The sequence below is a fragment of the Trachemys scripta genome, chromosome 10 (genome assembly GCF_013100865.1).
Source record: "Trachemys scripta elegans isolate TJP31775 chromosome 10, CAS_Tse_1.0, whole genome shotgun sequence".
Taxonomy (NCBI): domain Eukaryota; kingdom Metazoa; phylum Chordata; order Testudines; family Emydidae; genus Trachemys; species Trachemys scripta.
Genome location: NC_048307.1, coordinates 73,141,231 through 73,161,010, shown reverse-complemented (window position 1 = coordinate 73,161,010; position 19,780 = coordinate 73,141,231). Strand labels below are relative to the sequence as shown.

Below are 19,780 nucleotides of genomic sequence, written 5' to 3'. Positions count from 1 at the left end.
TGAAGGCTGGGCTCCAAGTTGGCAGACAGAAAATCCTCTAGTGCAGTGTTTCCCAAACTTGGGACGCTGCTTGTGTAGGGAAAGCCCCTGGCGGGCCGGGCCGGTTTGTTTACCTGCCCCATCCACAGGTCCAGCGGATCGCGGCTCCCACTGGCTGCAGTTCGCTGCTCCAGGCCAATGGGAGCTGCTGGAAGTGGCGCGGGCTGAGGGACGCACTGGCCGCCACTTCTAGCAGCTCCCATTGGCCTGCAGCGGCGAACTGCGGCCAGTGGGAGCCACGATCGGCCGGACCTGCGGACGCGGCAGGTAAACAAACCGGCCCGGCCCGCCAGGGGCTTTCCCTACACAAGCGGCGTCCCAAGTTTGGGAAACACTGCACTAGAGGAATGTCTGTCTGCCAACTTGGAGCCCAGCCTTCATGATATTTAGGCACTCGTCGTCATCTTAATGAAAGAAAAACGGAGCTTTGCTTTTTCTTTTTAAGCCAGATCGCAGATGTCATTTTATTATATGGATTTTTTTTAAATGTATCCCCATCTGGACAAAAAGACCTGACAGATGCAGTGCATGCAGAGAGAAATTCTCCCACCCACCCAGGCCCCATTTATTCCATTTTGAGCAACCACTGTAGGAGACATTTTCTCAGTTAGCAACAAATGAAGTTAAGATGGAATCATGACCCTCTTTGGAGAAAACGGAGTGAAGCCAAATCCTTTATAAACAACTTCAGATTTTGGACACCCGTATTCAATTATTTTTCAAGTGGATTTCAGCCAGTTGGCTCTCTTGTGCCTTTTCCTATTATTACACAGAGCTGAAAACAAGGTTTTTGAAAGAAGGCGTCAGTTAGTAAATAAATATACAGTACAATCATGCAATAAGAGCTACTATAAGTCAGATGTGGTATAAGATTGGTTTTCATTTGAAGCTTTCAGGTAGTAACCTAAATATGTAAAATATAAATGAACCACTAACTGACATATCTATATAATATGTAACCTGTGAGCACTATTATTTTGTGTGTGTATCTGTATATATACACTTATGCACACTTTGTATTTGTGTGTGTGTGTACACATGCACACACATACATGTGTATGGCATCCAAAGGTGATAATCAACATAACAATGCAAACTCTGCACTTCAGAATATTACTCTCATCATGTGGGCACTGTGCAAATGCCAGACAGCTGAAATTATGTACACACAATTCTGATAGGAAATGCAGTAAAACCAACATTGTCAAATGCTCTGAAGGGAGCCACTCATGTCACACGCTAGGAAAAGGCATTATGGTCAAAGTAGCATCAAAAATATCATTTGGATTAAAACAGAGTCTGCCTGTAGAGAAAGGTCTTTCTATACTGAAAAGAGTTCCCTTGAGCATGAATGGGGATCCTCCAAGCAGTTCCATGTGTTTATGCAAAGCCCTGTTTTGTTATGTTTACAACCGAATCAGGAGTTTCATGCAGAGTAAAACAGCTTTTGCTCTTGTTGCTCTGGTGTCCTGTAACAGATCTGCTTTCTAGCTCATCTAGAGGGCCACTCTTCAAACCTACTAACTGTGGGAGGCACCAGCTTGCTGGTCATGCACGTATAATCGGAAAGAGGCAGGTCCCAATATCCAGTACTACAGTTACCACTGTTTCCAACAGAATTGCCATATTTGTGGTATGCCAAGCAAGATCTCCATTCAAACTACATTAACTTTGATCTATGATTCCCCTATAAGTGGCATCACAAGCCTTCCCGGCAGCAGGTAATAACCTCGTGGCACAGGAGATGTGCCAATAAGGCCCCTATAACCGAGTCTCCACAAGTGCACAGGTATGTTTATACCCACTGGTCCCTGCTGACGCAAGAATCATCTCACCTCAGCCAGTCACTGTTGAACTAGTGGTTTGACTGTTGTGTCTTGCAACAAACCAGCTGCTCTGTATTAAGTGCTGATAAAAGCTTGTCCCCACATTTAGTGCTGGAGAGCACGCTGTGGTGGATCATCCAGCAGAGTTATAAATTACCTGACCTACTAGTTTGCAAGCAGCCTTTATTTCTGGGATCCAGTGCTGTTTAAGGGATTGCGCTAGCATGGGGATAGAAGGGAAGGAGGGAGGGATGGGGGGGCTGACTACCCCAATCCACTGCGGGGGAAGGCAGAGCGCACAGAATGCTCCCTGCTAGTACCTTCAAGGGTGTACACTGCTCCAAAGGGAGGCACAATCCAGCCGTTTATAGGGGCCACTGACAGTGCAAGGAATAGAGAAAATAAGAATCTTTTGGCATGAAAGAGGCCAGGACGCTGAGCTCCGTCTTTCTGCTCCTTCTAACCAATGTGTGCAGTCTGCAGCATGTGTTTGGTTAAATGTATGGCATACACATAGGCCGCTTTCTCATTATGGGGCGGCGGGGTCAGTCTCTCTCCGTGGGTACTGTCAGAGCATCTATCTTTGCTTTAGCTCCCATGACATTTGTCGCTGCAGTAAGCACATTTCCTTCTTTTGCTGAGTTATCCCATACATTTTCCATTAGGTTAAAAAGGCAGCCGGGGCATTTTCCAGGACTGTGAAAAACCAATCAATAAAAAAAAAAAAGAGGCAAGCCAATCAAGTCAGAAAGATCAAGCAACTCTAGAGAACGCTGCAGTAAAGAGAAGCCTTTGCATCCACTCCGGATGTGTTTATATGCAAAGAAGTTAATACACTGACAGCCAGCGGAGGCATTTCACAGGTTTTACATCTTGCGTTTCATTGCTAAAGGGCCTCCAGCGTGGGTTAAAAAAATCCCCAGACTCCTTTGGAGTCTTAAAAAACCATCTCGCTTTTGAAATAACCTTTTCCATTATACAAAGGTCCACTCCAAGGGTGGATATTATTCTCTTCGAGGCAGTGAGAATTTAGCTCCATTGAGAATATTTTGTTCCAGAAAGAAGGGGGAAGGGTTTTTAAACGGGCACACTCTGTTCTGGTACAAAGAATCAGGAAGAACATTAGACCCTGCTGTTGAATTGTTCAAGTGGCACTTGTTGGCAGGTTATGTTTCAAAGTGACCTCACGTCTCAGCCTGTCAAATCAAAGAAAGTGACCTGGGCAGTGTTTCCGTTGCCACTTTCTTTTCTGGAAACAACACGTTGCTTCCTGCTGATAGTTGTAAAGGCGAACTGTAAAGCTTTCCTTGTAAATGAAATTATAATAATTAACAAACTTTTCAAGAGTCCAGATCAGCAACAGCCTTTAACATACCAAATCAGCAACAGGCCCAAGATGCCTGAATGCCATGAAAAAGCTGGCCCTTTATACCAGCCCCCATTGAGCCCAGCAGTGAATTTTGCTACTGATGTAAATGGGAGTAGGATTGGGTCCTCAATGCGCACTGGCAATTTGGGAGTGGATTAAATATACGATGCCCCAATATCTTCTCTGTCCCGACATTCATGGAAACCAGTAACTGGTCATTTATCATTTGTTAAAATTACAAAGATATACATTTGACAACAAAAAAGCTGGAAATCATTTCCTCCTTTCCTAAGATGCCACAACATGAGCTGAGGATTGTGTGTGTCACCCAGAATCACAGGAGACAGAGGAGCAACCAGACCATCACTCTCCTGCCAGGTCAGGATTGTTCCCTACCGTATGGCCCCACTTACCTAAGGGCATTGTGAGGAATGCAGAAAGTAATGCCGCTCTAGTGATATCATCGGCTGTTGAAGCGGGAACGTGAACCATATAGTTCAGGTCTTGGCGGGTAAAAAGCTTTTCCGTTCATATTTATTCTGCAGAATGCAGGGCTATCGGCTGCACAGAGTCCGATCAGGATGGTAATGGCAGTGGCACATGGGTCATTATCTTACTCAACAGCTATACAACAGCCCCTGCCTTTGCCTTCACTTTGCAGCTGTTCCACAGGTTGCAGTCACACCCAGCAATTCCTGAGACAGACCCACTAACTCTAGCAGCACACATGCTCCTCTCCTGGGGCATGGAGTAATGCAGCACCCACTCTTCCAGAGCAGGGAACTTCCGCTCTCTCCCTGCAGCCTGCAGGTTGTCCTCTCTCCCACACTCAGGGCCGGCTCCAGGCACCAGCCCTCCAAGCATGTGTTTGGGGCGGCACCTGGAGGGGGGCGGCGCTCACCCGGGGAGAGCGGGGCCGCGGCCGGGCTCTCTGCCCTCCTCCTGGCGCGCCGGCCGCCGGGGAGAGTGGGGCCGCGGCCGGGCTCACCGCCCTCCCCCTGGCGCTCCGGCTGGCTAGCCGGGAAGAGCAGGGCCGCAGCCGGGCTTGGTGCCCTCCCCTGCCGCGCTCCCCGCCGCAGGGCGGAGGGGGGGCAGCGGGAGGCTTTTTTGCCTGGGGCAGCAAAAAAGCCAGAGCCAGCCCTGCCCACACTCTTGCTGCCTCTCTCACACTGCACCCTGCACAGTACTCTGCTAACAACTTCACTCTGCTGGAATGTGTAGTGAGCCAGCAGTTGGCTGTATTCCCCACATGGTACTGGCCAGTCACTTTCATGACCAGTTACTGGTTTCCACAAATGTCAGGACAGAGAAGATACTGGGGCATCGTATATTTAATCTACTCCCAAACTGTCAGTGCGCACTGAGGACCCAATCCTACTCCCGTTTACATCAGTAGCAAAATTCACCGCTGGGTTCAATGGTGTTGGCTCTAGGCCCCGGTATTCTAAGCAACTGCCTGTCAGGAGTCCTGTTAGCAGCTTCTTGTTTCACTCTGCCCCGGAGGAGATGCTGAGCCGTGAGACCGTTCCACGGGGGAAGGAGTAGTTGTCAGTTCAGTGATTTATTGACTGCTCTCAGCTTAACCAGGCCAGCCCTTCAGTTATGCTGCACTGAGAGTCTTTCATGTCCAGCAGCAAACACATCATCCAAGCAAAGTTACAGGTAATTCTATCTTTTCCTTGGGACATGTCTACCAGTAACTTACCCTGCAATTGCCCAGTACTTACATGATACTTACCCTGGAATTACCCTCTGCCTCTGTATACTCTGTATTACTTACCTTTCAATTACCCCCTTGCTACTAGCTAACATATCTAGCCCTCTACATTAGGTTTTTCTATAGTACTCATCACCCAAGTATCTAAGCACTACCACAAGTTTAAATGCTAGTTACCCTACAATTACTCCTCTTAGCAACCCCACTTACCATGTGTAGCGCCCCCTCTCCACCCAGTTACCTTCTTTAATGCCAATCTGCTTACAGGTTTTTTGATGGATAGGTCTGGGTTCTTTTGGATCCCGCCACCCACTCAGCAGGGTGTATCTTCCTTATTTTTTCCTATGAATTTATTTGGTGGTGCCTCCACCCCCCCTCGCTCCTTCCTGGCAGGGTCGCCAGGGCAGCTTGGGAGGAAAATTCTAACCACAAGGTAATCCCCACTTACTTGCCAGATCATTGGAGACTTCCAAGAAATAAGACAAACACATACAATATATAGAGCAGCTCCAGCATGGGGAAGGAGTTTCTCTCCATAGTAGCTAGGAAGGGTTGTGAAAGGGGAAGGGGTGTCCTCTCCCCTCCCAGCTGGTGGGAGTTGAGAAAGCCGTAGGAGGCTGGGAGTTAGTACTAGTATCTTGAGTTTATTTGCTACTGTTTTGGAACCTGGTTTTTACAATAAATTGAACCTTAGGGACCTTGTACCCGGGATGTTATTTTCCCTCCAGTGGTGGAGCTGGGGGTGCTGCAAAACCCCCTGGCTTGAAGTGGTTTCCAATATATACAGGGTTTACAGTTTGGTTCAATGGCTCTCAGCACCCCACTGTAAAAATTGTTCCAGCACCCCTGCTGGCTGGTGAATCTGCATTCCAATGTACACCCCTCTGCTACACACTACTTACCCTCTAAACATACTGCACAATAACCCTCTCTATATAGTCTATTTAGTATTTACACTCCAGTTACCTCCCCACCAAATACTATGTACCATCCAATTATCCTGACTCTACACAAAACGTATCCTTCATTAAATCCTGCCTCTGCATGCTATAATTTACTCTGAAATTACCCCTCCTCTACATACTACTTACTCTGCACTACATTACTGCACATCCAGGAGCTACTTTGTCTGTGGCCAAATATTGCCTGTTTATCCTGTGAGCAAGGTACCTTCTAATTTGTACTCTGCAACTTAAAATGTCAGCACAAGTTCTTATATATGTCATGTTGATATAAGACTAAATGGTAGTGGGACCTTTTCTGGGGGCTGTCCTGTTTTCTCTAGCCTCTTATTCACCAAAGATCAGATGCTTCCCTCCCCACTTCATCATGTAGCCATAAGTTAAAGGAATAAGGTAGGTCTTGGGGTAATCCCTCTTGGCAGATTGCCAGGGAAGAAAGATTCAGGAGAATATGGATGAGAATAGAATGGACAAGAAATCTGTAATTTCCCTTTCCCGGGAGCAGAGGAGCTGTAAAGCGTGTGTGTGTGTACTTCTGAAGGGCCAGTGCTTCCATTTAGGTGACCTAGGCGGTCGCCTAGGGCACCAGGATTTGGGGGGGCCATCGGCAGCGGGGGATCCTTCCACGCTCTGGGTCTTCAGCGGCAATTCTGCGGTGGGTCCTTCACTCGCTCCAGGACCCTCCACCGAAGTGCCCCGAAGACCGGGAGTGCGGAAGGACCCCCCTGCCGCAGAATTGCTGACGACGACCGGGAGCACGGAAGGACCCCCACCTAGGGCGCCAAAAACCCTGGTGCCACTCCTGCCTGAGAGGAGAAATTCAGATCATTTCCCTTCTTTTCCCAGATAGGACGCAGGGAATGAGATGCTAAGGGGCAGAGAGAGGGACTCAGAAATATTGTCATAGGATCTTTAGCAGGCACCAGCATAATCCCCAGGAAACAGATGGTAGCTCAGTTTAGCATTCTGCCTGAAGGACAGCTCCTTCAGCAAAGCATCCGCCCCTTCCCCGCCCCCAGAGCTGTTTTCTGCTGACAGCATTGGGAAGGAGCCCAAATCCTACAGCAGCCATAAGGACACTGCATTCGCAGAGCAGGTTGTAACACAAGCCTGGGAGGAAATTCTTCTCCTTGACTAGGAGAAGGGGAGCTGTGCCGTTATGTTTTTCTGATGTTCCAACCTGAATGTGAATATTAATGTGGATGCAATTAATGAATCTCTTTATATTAACCCGGGACCAGATTCTGAGAGATGCTGAAGACCCACATCTCCCATTGGACAATATCCTGGACTTCGAGGATCCTGGATTTAGAGGAGCATTATTGTGGTGGTAGCAGGGGCCTAAGTGGGACTGAGTGCTGTAGGTCTACGTACGTGTGACAGGAAGGATGGTCCAGCACTTGGGGGCATTAGCTTGAGGGCTGGACGGACCAAGTTCAATTCTCTACTCCGGCACAAACACCCTTGGGTGACTGTGAGCAATTCATTTAGACCCAGCTCCTCAAACGCATTGAACTCAAGGGGCGTTAGGCTCCAAAATACCTTTGATCTGGGGCTTAGTATCCCTGTGCCTCAGCTCCCCATTTGTAAAATGGAGATATTTGTACTTTGCTACCTCACAGCAGTGTTGTGAGGAGAAATGCATTATGAAGCTTGTGAGCATAGACCGTGTATATAGGTATATGGGCCCATGGTGCCTGTGCTCCAACAATATTCAAGAACGTGGGCCCAGCTCCACCAATGTTTGGGGCTCTGCTGCCGGCCTGGCATCTGGGGTCCCTGCTGCCGCCCAGGGCTCCGTTGCCAGCCCCAGCCTCGGCCCCTTTGCCCCCATCCAGGTCCCCCCCTCCTGGAGACATGGCTCTGCTCCCATGTGGGGGCGGGGGACTTGGACCCGTTCTGGGCACCACCAAAAATTATACCAACCTGGCGCCCATGCTTGTGAAGTGCTCAAATGCCACGGTGGGCAAGGGAACATAGATACTAAGTCCATAGATAGCGAGAGATAGTCCCTACCCAAAAGAGTTTACAGCCTAACCAGACAAGATAAACAACCAAGGGAAGAAAGGAAGCACTATTGTCCCCATTTCACAGCAGGGGAACAAGTTCCCAGAGAGATTAAACAGTTTGCCCAGGGTTACACAGAAAATCTGTGCCAGACCTGCGAACTGAAGCCAGACCTCCCAAGTCTCAATCCAATGGCTTAACCACAAGACCACCCTTCCTCTCTCTTTGGAGGGACATGCTCAGTAGACCCATTAAATGTCAGCTCTCTCTGAAGTCATTTTCTCTGTACTATGTGGCACATGCAGCATGCATGACAGTGTAGTAAAAAGGTTTAATTGGAACAACTCGCAGAACTGTTTTACTCCGTCCCTTGGGAATCATGCAGCCATCACAAGCCCATGATGGTAAAGTCTTCAGCCCCCCACCCCCACCATTCTCTCTTATGCTCACATACATCTCTCCTCTGTTTCAGGGGTTCTCTTCCATATGCTGTATAGAAAAGTGCCAGCCCACCCTGGGAGACCACAGCACCGGCATTCGTATCTGAAGCACGCTTTCCTCTTCTCTGTTTTCTCTCTACTGAATTTGATGACTTCATACGGATTTTTATTCACTCACGTAAAAACTTTTCTGCCCAAATCAGATTAATGACCGGCACCATCTTAATTTCAGGAGGGGGCTTGGGAAATGGCAAGGCTGGGGGGAAACACCTCTGCTGCATAATTCTCATGAACTCCTTGGCCCGGGGAACAGGAAAGCACAGCAGAATTAATGTATATTAGTTAATATTCTGAGTGATTATTTTTTTTATCTCACTTGAAACCCAGTAATCTTCGGAGGACTTCCTTAATGCCTCAGGCCATTTATTTGATTTTGCTGGAATAAAAAGAAACAGACTATTTACCCTCTTGTTTGCACTGCAATATTTTCTTTTCTGTTCACTAAGGCCATTGTTTTGTAAGTAGCCATGACTCTGCCCTCAGCTCCACCCATGTAACCTCCTTAACTGTGGGGTGCACAACTGGATTTAAGGGCAGAATATGGTCCTGTGTAAGGATTGAGTCTAAAAGGGGTTTTACTGAAGGGAGTAGGGTACAGAGGAGCCTTTTTTTCTGCCCTTTAAGGAGATATTTGTAGCCTTTTTATTTTTCTGTTTGGGAAATCTGAGGGTGACTTTGGAACAGGCAGGTTTGCTTTAAAAGAAAGCCCTAGAATTTGTGCAAACACAGCACTTGGGGAGAAAAACCTGGCGGTTTGTAGTAAAGGTTGGTTCTGCCTTTGGGAAGATAACCCCCACCACCATCAAAGCCCACAAACCAGATTGACTCATCTTTCTGGCTAAAGATGGGCCATAACTGGAACCTAGACTCTCAACCCCTTCAAATGTGAGCACATTTGGTAGAAAAGAAGTTGAATTCAAATCTGATTTTGGAACAATTTCTTGAAAGCACATCCTGAGAGGTATCAGCGTCACCAAATCTGAAGCTGATCTGGCCTCAAAAACCATGAATATTCACTGAATCCTAATCCATATCTAGCACCAAACACGGCTTCCTCATTCATTCCTTAGTACCAGACATGGAATGCTATGTGTATTTCCTCTACTGCCCGTAGTGAATAAACATCTATCCCTGGGCCGGCAAAGGGGAAGGCATTGCTTAAGAGAAATATGCGGCACATCCTCCCTCCCAGGGACTGCATCACCTCTGCAGTCCTCCTACTCCCTGCTACCCCGAGAGCAAGGAGAGTTTGGTTGAGTAATGTCCTCAGGGTTTAATCCAATAATAATTGCTAGTGCTATTCTGTGAGCAGTAGTTATGCCTGCTGGCAATAGAAAAGTATTCTAGAAAAGCATAAGAAAAGACAAAGGGAGTCCTACACTCTACTGATTTAGTTGCAAATCAATGGCACCAGGGTAAATAAGACAACACCCTCTATGTAAATGAGGCTATGCCTTAGAATATCAGGGATGGACGGGACTTCAGGAGGTCATCTAGTCCAACCTCCTGCTCAGAGCAGGACCAATCCCCAGACAGATTTTTGTCCCAGATCCCTAAATGGCCCCCTCAAGGATTGAACTCACAACCCTGGGTTTAGCAGGCCAATGCTCAAACTACTGAGATATCCCTCCCCCCACCCCATGCTGTCTAATGCCCTGACCACTTTTTGAAGACCCATGCACAAAACTCAACAGCTGCAAAATCTGCCGAAGAGCTGAGCAATATCCAGGAGGAAAATTGCTCATCTCAAACCAAGGTGACCACTGAAAATTCACAGATGTTTTATGGCCTGTGTTATGCAGGAGGTCAGACTACATGATCACAGTGGTCCCTTCTGGATTTACAATCTATGACTCTACCGAAACACTGAATTCTTCACAGCTGCATCAGCTATTGTTATCTGTGGTCTCCCTATCATGGATCCAGATCTCAAGGTTAGCTTGGATTATCTCCCCCTATAGTGTTGCTATATGATTGTTTTCATTTAATGCAAGTTCAATAATAATCATATCATACAAGCCAAGGTATTTTATGCATCAATTTGCTGTGTTAGTCAACCATTGAATGTTCCCCATAATCACCATGCATAAGGCTCCAGGTCTTGGAGTTTTACCCTTATCAAACTCAGGTGGGTTTATCACATATCAGTACTATGGTGGGAGGTGGGGAGGGAGTTGATTGTTAATGAAACGACTTTTCTTCCTTGATTGGCTTCATAGAAGAAGCGTGATTCCTGGGGGATACGAATGAAAAGACGGTTGGTGCAGCAGGAAAGGACTGGCTTCCAAGGCATATAAAGCAACATGAGAAAAGGATACAAAGTGAGCAGGGCAGCAAGATATAAGAACAGAGATATAAAGGGGGATACATTTGTGTGGCACCTTGAAGGTGAGAATAAGAAGAATGAATTTGATGCAGAAGGCAGGAGGAAACCAATGAAAAGGCTTTGAAGATGGAAGTGACGTGGTTCAGAGCAGCAGGCAAGGAAGAGGATTTTAACAGTGGTAGTCTAGATAGATTGGAAGGGAATAGGTGAGGAAGAGGAGAGATTAGGCAGGGCATGGCCAAGGATTTCAGCCATATGGGCTGATGGCAAGGATGGATTCCTGGCCAAAATATAGAAGGAAAAGTGACAAGATCTGGAGACAGCCTGGATGTAATAACAGATGGGAAAGAGGAATTAGTAGCCTGCTGATGGGCTGAGAGTGGAGGGAACTGGAATTAGGAGACAGGGAAGGAGGATAGGGCTAAGGATACATCTCAAATCTTTAGAGGGCAAGAATCAGAGACTGGAGTGAAGGAGGACAGGATGTTTGGTGTACGGAGGGAAGTCACTGGACGTGAGGAAGTGTAAAGGGGAAAATGAAAGCTCTTGGGAAATTATTGATACATAAACAGTGGAAAGAGCAATCCCTGTAGCTTAGCAATAACATGAGCTCTAAACTTCAGTATTATATTCCCATCCCATCCTCATTAGAACTGAGCCCTTAATCCTCACAACATCTTCAAAATCAAACTCTTCTGTAATTGTATTTCACCTCCAGAACAAGCTGGAATAATACCCATACCAAGGACACAGAACATTTTACTAGCGCATATGTCAATGACATATGTTCATAAGGAGCTCGTGGGGGGGAAATCAGCCCATCTAAATCGCTTAAAATATGAGGGGATTACACCTGGCTTTTTCTAAATAGATCCCATTTCTTCTGGTGTGAGTTTGCAGCCATTCGTTCCATCATCACATGAACTGATCGCATGACACCAATGAAACAGCGGTCCTGGGATTTTCTTATATGGTGATATTAGGCCAGATCCTCAGCTGGTGTAAATCAACATAGATATGTTGAAGACAATGGAGTCATGCTGATTTCAATCAGCTAAGGATCTGGTCCATGGTTTGGAAGCACCAATGCTCCCTGATCAGGCATCATGCCAGAAGTTTATAGTTAGATAGAGACAGATATTGCATAGCATATCATTTAAAAAGAGAATTCCCTTAGATTTCTCTTGACCCCCTCTCAAACCCCACTAGGGTCCAGAGGGGATTATGTGCTGCAGTTTCTTGCATTGGATCTAGCCAGAATCTAAGTCTAAAGGAAATCATGACCTTCTAGAGATGGGCCCACATCAAAATGCCAGGTCCGAACTCCCCCGAACTTTGCATCCCAGTTCAGAACTTCCCCAAATTTGACTTCTTGGGCCCATTTTCTAGCATCTTCCGTGCTCCTCCTCCAGGGAATCTAGCTCAGGTCCATGAGCTTTCTCAGCACTGTTCATGCAACTGGGTTTGATCTGTAGGAGGTGGGAAGCTACTTTGTCACCGGTTAAAGGCGTTTTTAAAAATCACAAAATAACCATGTTGTGATGGTCTGGCATTTATTTTGTATTTCATATGGCTTGATGTCATGTCACAACTTCATCACATATTCACACAATACAGATCTTGTCATACAAAGTCAAGATCTTTGGCCATGATTATTTTACTCATCCAGTGCTCATTTTTCCTGGCTTCCGGGAGGTAAAGGAGTGTTTCTCTCCAGTCTCTCCCAGACTCATGGGAGGAATGCTGCCGGCAGCTCATTCTCCCAATTCCACATGAAGCAATGAACAAGCATGAAGCAAAGGCACCCACTCCACCCATCCATTGGCTCAATGTTCCCCAAGCCACCTCATTAAGCAGAGCTCCACTCACTCGGCTTGCAGTTAGGACTAGTAATCATCACATGCACGGATCCTTCAAAGGCCACATGCAGAAGTGCAAGCTGGGTATCACTGCAGTAAAACTGTACTCATTTACCGTAATTGTAATCTAGTGGTTTGAAGCAACACATTATTCACCCACAAATCAGATACATACTTTTCTTGCAGTTGTCTCTAAGAGTGTTACCAGCTGGGACCTATATTAAGAGTCTGCTTTCAGTTTTGTCATCATAAAATTTACACCCCCAAATAATTATGGCTATAATAATTGTGCCTGGGGCTCACACATTTACTGAATTTGTGGGTGCAATAAGACATGGTTTGCAGATACTTAGAAATGCTATACATTGTACCCACAATTAACAGCAGGGGCAATTATTTGCAGGAGCAAAACTGCAAAATAGGAGGCTAGATTAAAAAAATCAAGGCCATAATATGGAGGTCTTTCAGAGATTTCATATTTACAAGTAAGTCCTTTGAAAACTGGGTAAGGGAAGTATCTTTTGCTGTTGTTTAAATCAAAAACATAGCATTCTATTAAAAATAATAAACATAAACCTGTTACCCAAGAGACTTTTTTGTATCAACTTTTTTGTTATTTGATGGATGCTGTAGTACAAGCCAGAAAAGACCCTAGTGGAACTTAAGTAAGCTATCTGCAACACAGATTCTGTATTAGTAGCTGTGAGTCACAACTCATAAGAAAAGAAAGACATCTGAAGGTCATTGACTTCATATCCTCTACCCAAGGAATAGTTTTCAGCACCATAAACAGCACCTAATGACTACTACCCTGTGATATAGATAGGCCAGGTAGGGTAACACTCCGTTGTCCAATTTAAGATTTGCTTTGAGATGCTGCTGTGTTTGTCACTTCAGAATGGTGCTCGTTTAATCATTCCATATAGGTTACAGATTGGTGGGAGATCGTCAATGATGTATCCATGGCATATTGAGAAATGTAGGGAAAACAAGAGCTCGGTTAATTTAGTGTACTATCAACATAAAATTTATTATTTAGAGAAAACATTTTAGTTCAAAATATATTGCTGCAGAGTTTATTGAGCTTGGACTGTCATGTTGTTGGATAATCTGTATTTATTATTTGGTACATTTTTATACTTTTTCTTGTATGTGCCCATCTTGGAATTAATTCATTACTTCATTACAGTAATCTAGTTTCTATGAGTATAAATCATGGGGCCTGAGGATAAGTAAACTATCCTAAGAAAGGCTTGGTCAGATCTCCAGCTGCTATAAATAGGGGTAACTCCATTGACTTCAATGAAACTATGCCAATTTATACCTGCTGAGGTTCTGGCCCTACTGGTCTATTTTGCTGCCCTTACTCATATTGCATAGTGGCAATATGTGGCAGAAGTGGTTCAATAAGGAGCAAATACAAAGCAATTTAATTTGATATGAATAAACAACAATATGTGGAAAAAACAGAAAAGAAACATCAGAGTTTCAATTTGATCCAAGTTGTTTGATATTGTTTAGGAAACAATAGAAAGTCATCACTTTTTTTCTTAATGGGGTGTATCATCATATGGGAGAGCTCTGACTTTAATTTGAGCAAATGTAATGTAATGCATGTTGAGTCTAAACTTAATTGTGGTGGGCTGTGTCAGGCCTTCTCTGTCCCCTGCTGGAGGCACCAGCACCCTGATATTCCCCACCCAAGGAAAAGAGACTCAGACCAGGTACCAATAAGACAGTCTTCCAGAAGGGCCAGGAGGAAATACTGACCATCCAAGAGCCAGCAGGCCAGTTAAGAAGGCTTGCCTGCTTCTTCTCAGGGCAGGGTGAGACTGGGACAGAGAAGGAGCTCCTTGGGGATAGCTCAAAACCCTGGGGCCTAGTCAGGGCCTTGCCCTCAGGCACTGTAGATAGGCATTGGCCTTGGAGTTTTGTTTTGTTTGTGTATTTAAAGGAGCAGACTGCCAAAGTTTGACTATTGGTCTGGGTGTAGACTGACGGCAAGCTTACAGTCACAGCCAGTGGATTGAGGCTGGGGACACCTGCTCTACCATGCCTGGCCCCACAGGGGGTGTTATGGAGTAGTCCCACTTGCCACAATCATAAAAGGTGAATTTTTCAAAAGCACCTAACTGACTTTGGGGTAAAAGTCCATTAGACTTTTAATGCTCCTAAGTTACTTAGGTGCTTTTGAAAAAGTAACCAATATATTGCTGGTAAAGAATTGCAATATATGATCAATGAAAGGGACTTAGTGATTCATGGTAGGATGTATGCTCGGAAGAAATGCTTCTACAAACAGTTAAGGGTTTTGTAATATACCTCATAACTGGAATCCCTAATGATAATGTAAATCACCTTTAAAGGGATTTATCTTTCAGTCTATATAGAACTTAATACTGGTGTTATTGTTTTATTTCTTAGGGTAGGTCTACACTACCCGGTAGTTCGGCGGCAAGCAAATCGAACTTCTGGGTTCGACTTATCGCGTCTTGTCTGGACGAGATAAGTCGAACCCGGAAGTGCTCGCCGTCGACTGCGGTACTCCAGCTCGGCGAGAGGAGTACCGCGGAGTTGACGGGGGAGGCTGCCTGCCGCGTGTGGACCGAGGTAGGTTCGAACTAAGGTACTTCGAACTTCAGCTACGTTATTCACATAGCTGAAGTTGCGTATCTTAGTTCGAATTGGGGGGTTAGTGTAGACCTGCCCTTAGATTGTCATGATGAGGCAGTATGAAAACAAGAACGTGATTGCCTGGAGAGGGAGCTGTCTGTGTGTGGAGTCACAATTTATTCCACAATTGTTTCACAAATGTAACATGAAATGTTTTCAAAAAGCCATAACACTTAAGAAGCATGTGAGTGCACACGGACAGACACATACACATACTTCATTTATCTCCAATTCACCATGGCCTCGAATGACTGGTGGCATGTGAGCTTCAGTATCATGTCTCTCAGCATATCCTATGAGTATGGGCATCTGCTGTGAAGCTAACACTTTGGGCTGGATTCTCAACCCTCCCCACGCCGAGCGCAGGTGCAAGGAATGGGTGGTGAAGGCTTCACGGAGCCAGTTATGGTTCCAAGATCCACCACCACTCAGCCCTCATATACATTAGAGCAGCTGGGGTCCTGCTGTAAATTACACCAATGGAGAACTGAAGTGGAAGATCTCTGCTCCTCCATACCTGCGCTTCAACCCCTCATCTCCAACCTAACACTCCCTGCTAGCTCTACACCAGCTGAGAGTTTCTCCACTAGCCATTTCCACCCAGAATCACCCACATTGGACCACCTGAGTGGTACAAAGAGTGTGGACAGAGTAGGCCACGGAATCCAGCCCCTCGTGTACTACACATACTGTTGCCATCAAACCCTGCTTGATGCTTTGATGCATGGTCCCACTCAGAAGCAAAACCTAGCAACATGGTTCCTTTAGGAGGAAAGCATCCAAAAAACACAAAATGGACCAATACCATTTTGCCTTGAAGCCTGATATACCCTGCTGTGTAAACTGCATTCAAAAGACAATTAAGAAATCAGGTATTTCATTTAATGTTACGGTTAATCTACTTGATGTCCTTCCATCCATGCAAGTACAGTACATCAGGAACCCAATAGTCTGGTGTGTTTTCTTTGCCTCCTACACCCACCGAGCATTGGGTAAGTTTTCCATTAAAACATGTGCCAGATTGATGACTAACATGCCATCCGCTGCATGTGACAGTGACTTTCCTGGTGAAGTAACTGCAGCCTGAGTTTAAGTTTTGCTTCTCCATGTTTGTTTGAAACAGGATGACAGAAAGCTTCACAGATTGCTAAGGAGATGTTATATTTTTAATCTGATATTCTAAGAGTCTGGATACTTTTAAAAGTCGAGCTGAAGACAGCATGTACTCATGATAAGCTGGTGCAGTGCTCATCGAACAGATGAAACAAGTAACAATCATCAGTCTTCTCTGAAGAATAAACAGCTTTTCTGAATGTAAGGACATAGAACAAGAAGGGGCGTGTTTGTGAGACAGAACTAGGATAATACTGAACAGTAGTAACGGTAAGACAGAGGTTTAGAGTAATGCAAAGCTATATAAGACCACACATTAGGATGCAGGAGAAAGGCCATAAAAGGTCAAGTTGAAAAGCTGGATATGTGTAGTGAATTGAAACAGACGGCATAAAAGCAGCTGATAAATCTGAGCAGAGGCACTTCAAGAACCAAAAGACCTCAGTGGAAAAGAAGGAGGTGAAAGGGAAAAGAACAGAATTAGGGAGGACAGAGAGATAATCACAGCATGAGGCCTGCTGAGGCCTTCCAGTGTTTTTGGGGGGGTAAGAGAAGAGTAGTTTATGCAGGGGCCACTTAGAAATAACCAGAATGTAATTGTCTGAACTGATATTTGTCCAGGCCACTGAGACTAACGCCCTTAATCCTGAGAAAAGTGCCATGGTGTCTTTAAATGTATCTTGGCTACTTATCTGCCTCCCCCTTACCATCGTATCTGAGCACCTCACAATCTTTTAATGGCTTTATCCTCACAACACCCCCATGAGTTAGGGCAGTGCTATTACTCCTATTGTACAGAGGGGCAACTGAGGCACACAGAAACTAAGTGACTTACCCAAGGTGACTCAGGAAGTCTCCCAAGTCCTAGGCTAGCACAGTAACATCCTTCATCTCTTGAAGGGCAAGGAGTTATGGCTGCTGAGGTTCTACAGCTCATAAAAAGACAGCACCTCTAGCAGAACAGTGCACCCAGCCGGTGTCATGCTGATGCACGGACTTAGCACAGATTCAGAATGAATCCTGCCACTTACTGGATCACCAGTCCCTCTTCTGGCCAGTCTCTGGGCATTCCTTAGAGGTTTCCTCTCGGGAAACTTAGCCGAGCCCAACCCTCGTTGGCTCATGAGCTCTGACCTCTTTACCGCCTAAGGCGATATGACCGTAAGATGAAACCAACTGACTGCAATTCAGCAAATTCCGCCCGTGTCAAACATTCCTTCTTAACAATGAACGTCTTACCTTATTGGCAGACTTATTTCATCACCCTTTCAATCTGGGTTATTAAAATAATGGGCCACTTAATTAACAAATCCATTCAGACATGACAATATTGAATAGATCCATTCCAGTGATAGTCCACCACGGAGGTTCTTGCAACCCTGGGTAGGCTTCCAAATTTCCCTCTATCAGAAGGGACTTACATTTGATCAGGTATCTTTATTAAATACCTAATTAAAATACCTCCATTTATGCTGTGTCCTGCTAGTCAGATATCAGTGTTAGCCTTTGCCTCTCTTTAGAGTGCACTGCTCCCCCATCCACTGCCTGCTCTCCTTCCATGCCACACTTCTGAACTCCCCGTTCCATATCCTTCTCCCACTCCCATCTTTATGCCTCCTGCTAGGTCATCACTGATACCTGAAACTGCCTCCCCGTCCTTTTGTCCCTAGCAACTTCCATTGCTTTATTCAAATCCCTCCCTCAAACACACTTCTTCCCCCAGGCCTTTCGGCAGTAACCCACCATGAATGGTGTGGGGGTGGTTGGGTATGGTGGGCAGCATTAAAGTCATCATTTGCCAAGAGTTACCATAGTGTGGTATCTGAGATACTTCCTTATACTTAAAATTGGGGGCCCTCAGCTACTATATAGGATTGTTGTCACCTTTCCCTTTCCCCCTTCTCCCGCCCACACATATGCACATGACTTCCGCTGATAGACACTACAGAAGGGCAAAGATCTATGTGGTTGTCCGTTGTCCTGTGCCTCTTCAGAGGCCAGTGCAGGATTGTTCCCTCTTGTGCATTCTCTAGCATGTACTCCTGTGAATTGCACAGGTCAACTGTAAATGACTCCATCACTGAGGGAGGTTTCTACAGGCTAAGAGATCTCACTGTTAGCAACTATTCCCTGCTATTGAGACATACATTTCATAACCAAAAGTCATTTTTCAGGCCTCACTTTCAGGCATTGTCTCAGGAAAAGGCTGCCAATTTCAGTGACATGTACAGAGCCAGCCAGCTGCCCCAGAATTCAAATTCACTCCAAGAAGTGCCTGGGCCCATAACAATCATAACCAACCTTATGTTTCTATGATGCTATCTCACAGGATTCTTGTTCTAAGTTTCCCTTCAGTGCTGTTATACAATAAAATCTCAGGAAGCAAAGTTATTGCAATGCTAAGAATGAGATCAGATAAGAAGCTAGGTTCTAGACCTAAAATGTAATAGCTTTCTTTTTTTATGTAAACCCACCACTATTGCAGCATTTTGACTGACTACAGCTGCCTTGTGCCATGTTAGCAATCAAAGTCCATTATGCATTCCATCTATACAGGCTGTAGTGGGGTGGCTGCCCCACTCCTGGTGAATTTAGGCTGCAGCAGGCCAGTGGGCCTGCGCAGATGGGCAGCCAATCAGAAAAGGGCTTATTGGGAGCCAATCAGGGCCCAGATTGGAGGCAGCCAATCAGGGCCAGGCTCAGCCCTATAAAAAGGCTGCTCAGGAAGAGAGCTGTCAGTCTGTCCCAGTCTTCAACAGGGGAAGGTCAGTCTCTAGAGGTGGGAGACTAGCCCCGCGGACAGTGCAGTGCTAGCCAGGCTCGGGGAGCAAAAGGGAGCTCTAGCCCATAGCCTGCCAGGCTACAGGCCCTGAAGGGAAGGGCCTAGCCGGTGCAAGGGGCCGTAGGGGAAGTGGCCCAGGGAAGCAGACATACGAGGGGAGAGAAGGAGGACAGCAAGGCTGCTGCCAGAGGGTCCCTGGGCTGGGATCTAGAGTAGAGGGCGGGCCTGGGTCCCCGCCCCCTTCCTCCCTTGCAGTACACCCAGCCATCGGCCATAGGGAGCGGCCATCATAGACTATGCCAGATCCCTGACAAGAGGGATTAGACTTTGGGGTGTATGGTTGGACATGATGGCTAGGGTGTAGAGAGACTGCTGATCAAACCCCCCCCCCCCGGAAGGGGATGTGGATGGACTAAGGGGCACAGCCGGAGGGCAGTGGTCCTGAAGAGGACATCGCGAGCTGGAGAGTGACGCGGGATCAGACGCCAACCAAGGGCAAGACGACGGACGGGAAACCACCAGGAGGGGGGCGCTCCACTGGACAGAGCTAATTCCCAGAGACAACCAGCAGGAGGCGCCAGGTGGTGAGTCCCAACACCGTTACAAG

At 46.2% G+C, this 19,780-nt stretch overlaps 1 protein-coding gene across 2 annotated transcripts in view; it reads right to left on the bottom strand.

Moving 5' to 3' along the window:
* The window catches only part of SV2B (synaptic vesicle glycoprotein 2B), a 104,908-nt gene that overhangs the window by 45,418 nt on the left and 39,710 nt on the right, over positions 1–19,780 (bottom strand). The gene's annotated exons all lie outside the window — the stretch shown is intronic.